General features: G+C 40.6%; 1 protein-coding gene across 4 annotated transcripts in view; it reads left to right on the top strand.

Moving 5' to 3' along the window:
* EPB41L4B (erythrocyte membrane protein band 4.1 like 4B) overlaps window positions 1-11,325 on the top strand; it is a 163,691-nt gene that overhangs the window by 100,387 nt on the left and 51,979 nt on the right. The gene's annotated exons all lie outside the window — the stretch shown is intronic.

The following is an 11,325-nucleotide window of genomic DNA, read 5'->3' as shown; positions in this document are numbered from 1 at the left end:
ATACCACCTGATTGTGTCATTCTGATGCTTGACATCTACCAGGGTTCTCCTTTACCTGTAAGATGAAGTCCAAGTCCATGTCTATGGAATTCTTCTATCATATTATTACTCTAGCATGTTTTTCACCTCATTTCTCACCCTCCTGTTTAAAATCATACGATGTCAAACTCCTTATAACTCCTGGCGTATAGCACATCCTGCCGTTATTCTCATCTGTCCCTTTGCAAATCCTTTTCCTCTGTCTAGAGTGCTGTCACTTCCAGCCCTTTACCTAGCTTTTGCTCATCCCTTGAGCCTCAGCTCAGACAGTCTTTTCCCAGGAACTCTGATCGCTCCAACCTTTATCAATTGAGTTAATGCTATGCTCTGGGTTCCCCTAACACGTCCATATATACCGACGTTGCACTTGCCACTTTGTATTAGAACGCAAAAAAAAAAAAAAAAATTTTTTTTTTTCTTGCTCATCTCACCCTGTAGCCTGTATGCTCCTCAAGTATAAGTTTATTGTCTTATTCACCTTTGTTTCCTAGTGCCTGACACACAGCAGGTGCTTAGTGAATGTCTGTTCAGCAAATGAATTATTCCACATTCATTCTCAAGAAAATGTCTAACCAGGTAACAGGTAGTATTACATCATCTCTGGGCTGCTCAGAAGATATCTGAACAACCTTCTCCAGCCTGGAGCATCATATTTTGAATAGGACTTTGATCACCATGTTAGCTCTGGATTCAGCTTCGTCACCTGAATATCCAGTGTGTCAACTGTGTTCTCACTTGAAGCATTGGTATACTGTTTTGCTGGAAAGAGGACAGTCCAGTACTGTGATTTTGAAAACCCCCGTAGGTTGACACTGGTCCACGGTAATATATAGCTAGCTACTCGATGGCAGCGGGTTAATAGCCAAAAGCTGTGCTTAGCACTCTACTTGTGTTATTTCACTCAGTCTTCCTTGGCCGCTCTGTGAGGTAGATAGTATCCTCATTTCACAGATGAGGAAGCTCAGACTTAGGGTTTAGCCAAGCAACCTATACACAGGCATGTAACTGGTGAGTAGTAAAGTCAGAATTCTGACTCCAAAGCCTATTCTCAGCTCCTGTGATCCGCTGCCTCTTGCCATTAATCATTCTACCATTTGTGGTCCTGTGTATCCACATTTCCACGAGATTATGTTGAACAGTTTACACTGAAATCCAGTTACTAACTAGAGAGCCACTCACACGTACCATGATATAGTAGCCCTGTCCACACCATGGCCACCCATGGTCTAGTAACCCTGTCCGCCACTACCACCACCATTTCTACCACCTGCCATCTAGTATCTCTGTCCACACCCCGCACCTGCCTCCTAGTAACTGTGTCTACCACCACCACACATACACCAGTGGTCTGATAACTTAGTCCACCTCCGTCACCATCACCAGAAGTCTAGTAACCCTGATTAGGCGGCATTCATTCAACAACAGTCCCGTTTGCAAAGGAGCAGAGACTGGGGATTATTTGTTAATTAACTACTCCTTATTTGAATTGATCCACTGTTCCTTCCCAAGGGCTCACAAACTAATAATTTCTTCTGGACTTTTATCTGCCAGCAGAATCAATCCAAAACCAATGGGATTAGTTGTTTTACTTTTTGAAACTTGGGTACATACAGGTCTTGTGTTGTCCATTCATTTTTCCGTGATCCCTCAGAATATCTAACTAAGTTGACAGTGTCGTCAGATTGAAGTAATTTATATGGACCAGAAGTCTTGAAATCATTCCAGGCAATGACCTTGGCCTTCAAACCCCCTTGCCTGTTTCATTCCTTGGTCTACCAATTCCCCTGAATGTGGTTCACCATAAAAGTGAAGACAGAAGAATAAGGACAGTGCAGGAGTCCCGCCTTGCTTTTCTTGCCTGTTAATATTGCACCATCCTTCCAGGTCAGTGATCATAGCCTCCTGGTTCCTGCCCTGACAAAACTAATGTTAGAGCCTTTCTGTTGCCCTTGACTTTCTTTTAACTCGTCTTCAAATGGGAACTCATCAAAGAACTCCCTGAGCAGCCTTATTGATCTCTTTGGATCAATATTTCTCAAGCTTGGCTCCAAATCAATTCCCTGACTGACCGAGTCTCCCAAAAGTACCAGGCAAATACCCTAAATAGGCCTAGGATGATTCGCCTCAGCCATTTTGCTATAGGAGCCAAAGGACAAATGCAAAGGCAGGGGCATAAATAGAGAAAAAGCAAACTGCTGTTAAAGGAAGGTTCTTTTGCACATGAAAAGTGGCACAATTTATAAAGCCCCTTGGAGTACCTGGAAGGTGAAATAACCTTGAAATTGACATTCAGCAAAAGAAGAAGTCCTTAATAATTCTGCAAATAGGCCCACTTCCCTGAAAATCAGGGAGTTAGAATGCGTGGACAGCTTATTAAAATGTAGATTGTTAGGCCCCATTGAAGTCATCAGGCAGAAACCTTAGAGGGCATTTTAACAAGCACCCCATGAGAGCCTGAGGTGGGCAGGGGCAGGACGTCACGTTAGAAAAGCACAGCTTCTTATCTGGTTATGTTTGTCCTTATTTTAATGGCTCAATTTTAACTCTCATTAGAGGCCAACTCTTTTTAAAAATTATTTTTAAGTAGGCGTAATGTTAGAAAGTAAATAAAGTAGATGGATGCATCATAATAAATAACTAGGTCTGTCTCCTCAGCATAGTTTTGCACCTCCTGAGGCTCATGGTGAAGCTGAAGAATGTTAGAATTCCAGCGATACTTTATGTGGCTTTAATTTCCTCATAACCTTCCCATATCTGTCAAACAAATTCTGTGCGATTGTTCTGCGCTCCTCAATCCAGAACTACGGGACTAGTGAATTTCAGCCCCTGACGGGTAGGGTACATGCACAACTCATGTAAAGACCTGTGCTAAGATTAGGGCACATGGTAGAGAAACAGGTGGAAATTTGTAGAAGAAAAATGGCAGGGTGTTGCACGCCAGATAAAAGAAGAACTACAGAGTCCGCCATGCAGAGTACTGATTTGACTTCATCGAATTAACTGAAATATGTAAGCTTTGGAATCCCACATAGTTTGAACCCCGACTTTGCCACTTGTTAGCCATGTGACAACTCCTTGGATAGTGCAAATGGTTAAGCACTGGACTACTAACTGAGAGTTCAAACCCATCCAGAGGCACTTATGAGATAGTCCTGGTGATCTGCTTCCTAAAGGTCACAGCCTTGAAAACCTTGTTGAGTGCAGTTCTACTCTGCACACATGGAATTGCCAAAGTTGGAATCGACTGGATGGCAACTAACAGCAACCTTCTTATGACCTTTGGCCAGTTTGTCTTTGTGCCTCAATTACCTCATCCCCAAAAGGAATTTAACTAGCTCACTGTCATGGAAATTAAGTGGCATTATGTACCTAAGGTGCTTAGCAGAGTGTTTGACATGAGCTTCCAGCAACTCTTAGTGTTTTTTGAAATGTAAGGCCTTAGATGTTTATGTGGACAGAAACAGAACGAGGAGATTCAGTCTAGCTCAAGAAATGGTATATCTCATGGGTTGGTGGGTTGAGATAGATGGTCTAAGTTTTCATTCCAAAGGAAAGAGCAGATGGAAGAGTATCAACGCAATACGTGGAGACACATCTTTTTGAGAGTCTAAAAAGCTAAGAGCAGAAACACCATGGGAATCTTTTGACAGAAGATAAAAAGAGAAATGGAAATGATATTTCCATTTGAGAGTGCTAGGAATAACTGTCCAAGCGGGATATGGACAGTGCTGTCCTACCTGCTGATGGCAAAATTGACATAGAGCAAGGAATTGGTTGGACTGCTGAGAATTTGTTCTGCCTGGTACCATTAAGACATAGAAGTTTTGACAATTGAAAAAAAGTGCTCAATTCACAATTTGTCTAGGATTTCATCTTACACAAAACAGAGAAAATTTTCACTATTAGAAGACTAAGCAACAAAGGAACCACTGAGCTTTTTTTGCTTTTTAAATAGGTAATACAGACAGTGGTAAAAATTCAAACAAAAATATCTTAAAATTGCATCTCCTTTCCACCCAGTTCCCTAGTTGTCCACAGAGGCAAACACTGTTAGCATTTCTAGTGTGTCAATCTAGAGCTTTTCCACATACAAACAAGCACATATATTGATGGACATTTAAATGGCTTGAATTCTCTAAAATTACAACTTTGCTGCTATCTTTGTAAGTTCTGTTTGTTCCCTTGAACAAAATCTATCTGTAGGAAAAATTCCAAGAAGTAGAATCGCTGCAACAGAAGGTATGTGCATATTTAATTTAGCTATCGCCTAACGAAGTTTCCCTCCAAAGATATTCTACCTGTTTACGCCTCTCCCACCCACACACACACACTCACAGACACACACACCAACAATTGCAACAGTGCCTTTGTGACTTCACAGGAAGCAAGCTCATAGCCTTAGCCAACTTTTTATTTTACCTTTGTTAGTTCGACGTGTGAAAACTGGGACTTCAGTTTTAACTGCATTTCTCTATGAGCAAGGTTGTACACCCTTTCATCCTTTTGAATGCCGTTTGTAATTTGTTTCCTCTGAACTATCTGGAATCCCTATTCTTTTTTGTTTTAATTTTTTTTATTGTGCTTTAACTGAAAGTTTACAGCTGAAGTTAGTTTCTCATACAAAAATGTATACACACATTGTTATGTGATCCTAGTTGCTATCCCTATAATATGTCACCAACTAAAAAGAAACCAAACCCACTGCTGTTGAGTCGATTCCGACTCATAGCAACCCTATAGGACAGAGTAGAACTGCCCCATAGAGCTTCCAAGGAGCACCTGGTAGATTCAAACTGCTGACCTCTTGGTTAGCAGCCATAGCACTTAACTACTACGCCATCAGGGTTTCCATAATATGTCACACACCCTTCCTTTCCACTGCTGATTTCCAAGGTCCCTTCAACCAGCTCTTGTCCCTTTCTGCCTTCTCATCTTGCCTCCGGACAGGAGCTGCCCATTTAGTCTCATGTATCTACTTGAGTTAAGAAGCACACTCTTAACAAGTATCATTTTATGTCTTGTTGTACAGTCTAATCTTTGTCTGAAAAGTTGGTTTTAGGAATGATTTTAGTTCTGGGTTAACAGTCTGGGGAGCATGTCTTCTAGGGTTCCTCCAGTCTCAGACCATTAAGTCTGGTCTTTTTATTAGAATTTGAGTTCCGCACCACCCTTTTCTCCTCTGTCAGGGACTCTGTTGTGTTCCCTGTCAGGGCTGTCATTGGTGGTAGCTGGGCACCATCTAGTTCTTCTGGTCTCAGGCTGATGGAATCTCTGGTTTATGTGGCTCTTTTTGTGGAACCCCTGTTTGTGAGTCATGCTCTTTAATGAAGATCAGGCTGATGAAGTCAAAATGATCTTGTCATCTTAGCTTTTATGATAGTGAAGAAAGAGAAGGCTTAGAGAAGTTGATGTTTAACCAACACTTTTTGAAAGCAGATTTATTGGTGGAAGTTCAAGTAACAATCATCATGATACCAAGCCCTGGAGATCTGAAAAAGGAATATGGGCAATATAAAAATAGCCCGGGAAAAAGGGTTGATTTGTAATATCTATGTCGTCTTCTCTATTTGGGAATTTATTGAGAACTTTCCACTCAGACACCTTAAATACCCTCTCAGACATCAGTGAATTTTGCTTGTGCATTTGATCAAGGAAGGATGGATTTGCTTTTAGTTACAATTAAAGTTCTAATATATTGGATCCAAAGTCCCAGCCGTATCACAGGACTCACTGGCAGTTTTATTGGAGAAGGCTGCAGAATTTAAAATACCAAAACTGCTGTAGTCTAGGCAATTTGCTAAAAAAGGTTAGAATAATTAGAGGAACATCCCCATAGGCTCATGTTATAAGGACTCCTCAGAAACCTACCTAATCATCTCCTCCTGAATGGTGGCGAATGGTTTAAACATCCACATTCTGCAGCTGAGACCTCAAAAGCAAGAGGTGTTGCTGTGCTAACTGCTCAACCAGCCTCACACTATGGCTGAGTAATGAACACTGTATCTTGTTTAATTAAAGGCAATTAAACAAGCCCTTAAAATTAGGCCCAGTGTATGGCCTTGGAGGCTAGGCAGGGATGTTTATAATAGAAGCTTCTGAAAAACCTAAAAATTTGGGGAACAGAGACTGGATCATTTGAGATTTTTATGTACTAATGAATACCAAAATAGATTAACCTCGTCTGTATCATCTCCAAAACACGCACTCAGTTTTCAGCTCCAGCTCTCGCTCACAGATAGCTTGTGCAATTAGAATGTCTAAAACCTACCCTTAACAGATTATGCATTTTATTCATATCACCCAAACTTCATTCTGAAATGAATAATATTTTCAATTCATTCATTTGGTGAGTTGGATAGAGTCTGCTGAGTGGAAAATAATATTCCCAGCTCATGGCCAAGTCTTGCCTTAGCTCTTTCAAAATACAAAGGATGGTAAAGAACTGGCACAACAATGGACTCAAACATACAATCATAGAGATGGCACAGGACTGGGCAATGTTTCATTCTGTTATACGTAAGGTTGCCGTGAGTTGGAACCAACTCAACAGCAACTAACCATCAGCAACAATTTAGCCATCGTTTGCATACTAGCAGCTGAGCTTTCATGACAATGATTATTTTTCATACTGTTCTTGAGGGCTCCCAGTTGATGCTGTTGGGGATACACTTAAGCAGTGGTTAGAGGCAAGTCTGCTAATCCTGTTGCCTACCTGACAGAAAAAAAAAAAAAAAGAATCTTCAGTTAAGGCAAAGAGTGGGCTGAAATGAGAGGCCAAAAGACTTTGTAAGAAACCAAGAAGGAAAAGCAGTGTTAGACTCATTAGATGTGAGTGCTGTAAAAGAAAACAACTGTAATCGTGTCTGATTATTTTTCTAAGGCAGGAAAAATTGAATAAACTCTTAGTCATGAGCCTCTGCGAAAATGAACTCATGAACTAGAAGGACCCCAGACGTCATGGTCCCTGAACCTTCTGTTAGCCCAAGACTGAAACCATTCCCAAAGCCAACTCTTCAGACAGGGGTTGGACTGGACTATAAGACAGAAAATGATACTGGTGAGGAGTGATCTTCTTGGCTCAAGTAGACACATGAGACTATGTGGGCAGCTCCTGTCTGGAGGCGAGATGAGAAGGCAGAGGAGGACAGAAGCTGGCTGAATGGACACGGGGAATATGGGGGTGGAGAGAAGGATTGTGCTGTCTCATTAGGAGGAGAGCAGCTAGGAGTACATAGCAAGGTGTGTATAAGTTTTTGTATGAGAGACTGGATTTGTAAACTTAAGGCACAGTTTTAAAAAAATGAACTCATGAAATATGAACTCACTGGACTCAGATCCTGAAATTGATAAAATCCCAGGTTTCACCACAAAATTATAGAGCTCTTCTTACAGTTTCTTGGTGCCTTAGAGGCACACGTGCACGCATGTGCACGCGCACACACAAACACACAGAGTGAGAAGGCTGTTGTAAAACTTAGCAAGAACACTTCAGGACCAGGTGGGTTTTTCTGGCATAAAAAATGTGAAGCCTGCTTACCTGCTTACAGCCATTCATTGGAGTCATCTGATAGTAATTTCACCAAAGGAAAGTTCCAGACTCAAAGATGGAGGCACACATCCTACTCTAGCTCACACAGTGCAGAGACACAGCTACCACTGAGTCTTAAAGGTTCCCATCGTTCCTTAAGATATGGAATATTTTACAGTTTTGCAGAGACTAAGGTCATGTTAGGAACAACTGGAGAATTCATGACCAAAGCGATTAGACACTTGTTGAATTACCTAAAACCAAACCCATTACTGTCAAGTCGATTCCGACTCTTAGCAACCCTATAGAACAGAGTAGAACTGTCCCGTAGGGTTTCCAAGGAGCAGCTGGTGGATTTGAACTGCCGACCTTTTAGTTAGCAGCCGAATGCCTAAATTACCTAAGGAGAGTTAAAATTTAGTGTCCTGAAGCATCCATTCAACTAATATTCACTATGCTTCCACCCTGTGCCAGGTACTGTAATCGGTGGGAATTCACATCGAAGAAGCCTTCTCTGGCCCCAGGTAGCTGATAAGCTAAACAAAAGATCACCTAACCTAGTGTGGATTCGTAGTACATCACCTGTACTAACACTAGAAATATACGATTCCAAGTTGATTGCTTAGAAATGTGTTGAAAGAAATACAAATTGGGGAAGTGTCCTTCTGATCGTTAGTCTGTATAAAGGAATCTTTATTTTGACCCTTGTAGACAAGAGAAAAATGATACAGGGCCACCTTTTCTCTCTAGTCTTTTTTTTTTTTTTAAATAAAACAACTACAGTAAGAAATCATCCCTAATTAATTGACTTAACATTGGTAATGTATCATCACATTTCTAAGATGTTGATACAATTTTCTTCTCAAGCCCATTATGAAAACGTAGTTTTTCACCAAATGTATGCTGTACTTACTGCCAAACAGTGTTCTTGCACTGAATTTAATAAAAATGTAGCAATATGTTAGTCTAATTATTTAGTCTGTTTAGTCTCTACTAAATTAAAATTGAAGTAAGTGACAGGATCTTGGAAACCACGATGAGTCAATACACCTTCTCTCATCTCTCATTTGGACATGGTGGATATCAAATTATTTCACTGAGCTGTAATTCCTGGCACATAAAGGCTTAATGTTTATTTTAAAATGTAATGTCTAGGACCCAGGTAAGCAGAGTGAGTTACCCAAGGTCACAAAGTTCAGCGGCAGCAAAGCCAAAGCTAAGTGCCAACCAGAGTTCTTTTTACGTTATTAAATGCTTGTGTCGTCTGTATGGCAAAGCAATATTATTTAGCACTCAAGACAGCGCAGGAATCTAGAGTAAGGCTATCTGGGTTCAAATCCCAGCTCTGGCACTAACTAGCTTGTGACTTTGGGAAAGTCTTCTAGCCTCTGTGTTCCTGTTTTCTTATCTGTGAAGTAGGGATAATAATAACTGTTCCATAAACGGTTGTTGGAGGATTAAATGAGTTAACAGATGGCACATTGCTGGGCACTCAAAAAAATTAGCTTTTATTTATTTTCATCTGTGAGTAGTTAGCATGATTAGTGCCCCTGTGTTCAAAACATAGTACTTGAACGGATTACACTAAGAGAGTCCCAATAGGAGAGTAAAGGCTAAAGGACTGGATGTGGCCTAGTGGCAGTGCTTCCCAATTTTTTCTTGTCCTTGGCACGTGAAGAAACTGATAATATTTGTATACCACACTGGGGTAAGCAGACAAGGCTGTTTGAGGCTCCAGGCTCCCCAAATCCTGTCCACTTGCTCTAATAGCTGATAGAATAAATGGCTCAGCCCACCTCTAACCCCCCGGAGGCCTATCACTTGGGATGCTCTACTGCAATATTTGTCAACATCCCCCCCCATGCTTTAGTTCTGATTAGGAATATGGATTTGTCCCTACATAGACTAAAATTAACAGGAACCAGTTCTCTGCAACCAGGCTTCTCTGGATGGTCTAAGCAGTCTGTGAATGTATTCCAAGAACCTGTGTGCTCTGTGTATGTGACTGTGTGGGCTGCGTAGAAGCTGCTCCTACCTTCAGGAAGCCTGCCAGGGAGTAGCGTGAGTAGGTAAAATGGTAACTCTGAGTACAGGCAGCACATGAAAAGTGTGTAGTGAGTGATCCAGACAAGACCCTGAAGACGTTAGGAGGAAGATGTCCATTATGTTTTCCTGGGAGCAATTTCAAGCTGGCACAAAGATGTGATACAATACCTATGGGGACTTTTTTTTTAGCCGTGCAGGCATTGGCATTCAGTTAAAAGCAGAGCATTTGTTGATTTCTTGGCCTACCTGGCTGACAGTTTGGTTGCTTGAAAGGTAAAAGAATCACTGCAGGTTCTGCTGTTGTAACCTTGATTCTGATCATCAAGGAGGACCAGGTTAGTAATGTGGAAGTGACACGGTCCTTGGAAGAAAATGACTCTGATGTGTTGGAACTGTTACTATGAGATGAGTTGAACTCAGGGTTTACTCCTCCAGGTATTCTCATTTTTAGAAAATGAAGATTTCAAAAAATGTCCAAAAAAAAATATCTAAAAGGAAATATTTTTCACTTGGTCTGTGAAGCCTTTCAGGGACCTCTCATATAAACCCACAGCTTAAAACAGTACTTTTAAGAGCAGGAAGGTGGAACATATGACCAAAAACAAAGGATAGAGTCCTTTTTTTTTTTCTTTTAAAGAACAAGATAGATTGACAAAGTAGATGCAACAATTGGCTGAAATTGAGTATGGCACAGGACTGAGCAGTGTTTTGGTCTGTTGTACATAGGATCTCTGTGAGTTGGAACCTACTCGGCAGCACCTAAAAACAACAACAAATGTTTTGTAGGTGCTTTGGTTCAAGCAGAAAGATGAACAATTTAATAAAAGAGCCATTCTTGAGGATAATAACTATAACGTTAACAGGACAGAGAGGCAGAGCTACTCAATTTCTGCTCTACCTTTCTCTTTTCAGGAAGGAAGCCAGTCAATATACTAACTGCAGAAGGTAAAGAGAAGAAATTGAAGACTAAGATGAGAGAGTAGTTAGGGAATATTTTGCTGCTTGATGATTAGTTCAAATCTTCAGGCTCAGAAAAATGACCTCCTAGAATACTGAGAAAAATTGCACATGTGAGCCCTGAGTTAGCATCAGTACCCCGTGATAAATCATGGAGTCTTGAGGGAATGCCAGAAAAGTAGACAGGGAAATGTCACACAGTTTCTCAAAAAGTAAATTCCAAAAATTGGACTGGTAAGCTTGACAGTGATACCTAGGGAAGTTTGAGAACAGGTTTTTTTTTTTTTTTTTTAGGCACTTAGTAAAGGAAGTGGGATTCACTTGGGAACAGCATGGATTCGCTCAGAATAAGTCATGCTAATCTTTCAGCATTCTTAGTAAACTGAGAATAGGACTGTCTGTAATCTGATAAACAAGATTTGTCAGAAACCAACATTTAATGTTGAAATATTAGATAATCTATATACTTCAGAAAGAATACAAGGATGACTGCTAATATTCAGTATCATTCTGGAGGGCTAACCAATGCAATAAACCAAGAAAACCAAATAAGGGGTAAATATTGCAAAGGAAGAAACAAAATTCATGTGATCATCTTCTTAAAATCCCAGTGAATTCCAACTAATAAAGGAGTTCAGTAAAGTAGCTGGAGGCAGGAATATCTTAGTCAGTGGTTTTATATATCCAGCAGTAAAAAATTGTGGGAAATGTAATAGCTAATGAAATTGCATTTTTTTCAATTGTGACAAGACTGA

The sequence above is a fragment of the Elephas maximus genome, chromosome 9 (assembly GCF_024166365.1).
Source record: "Elephas maximus indicus isolate mEleMax1 chromosome 9, mEleMax1 primary haplotype, whole genome shotgun sequence".
Lineage (NCBI taxonomy): Eukaryota > Metazoa > Chordata > Mammalia > Proboscidea > Elephantidae > Elephas > Elephas maximus.
Note: the sequence above shows the minus strand (reverse complement) of the source record. Positions and strands in the feature narration are given on the sequence as shown.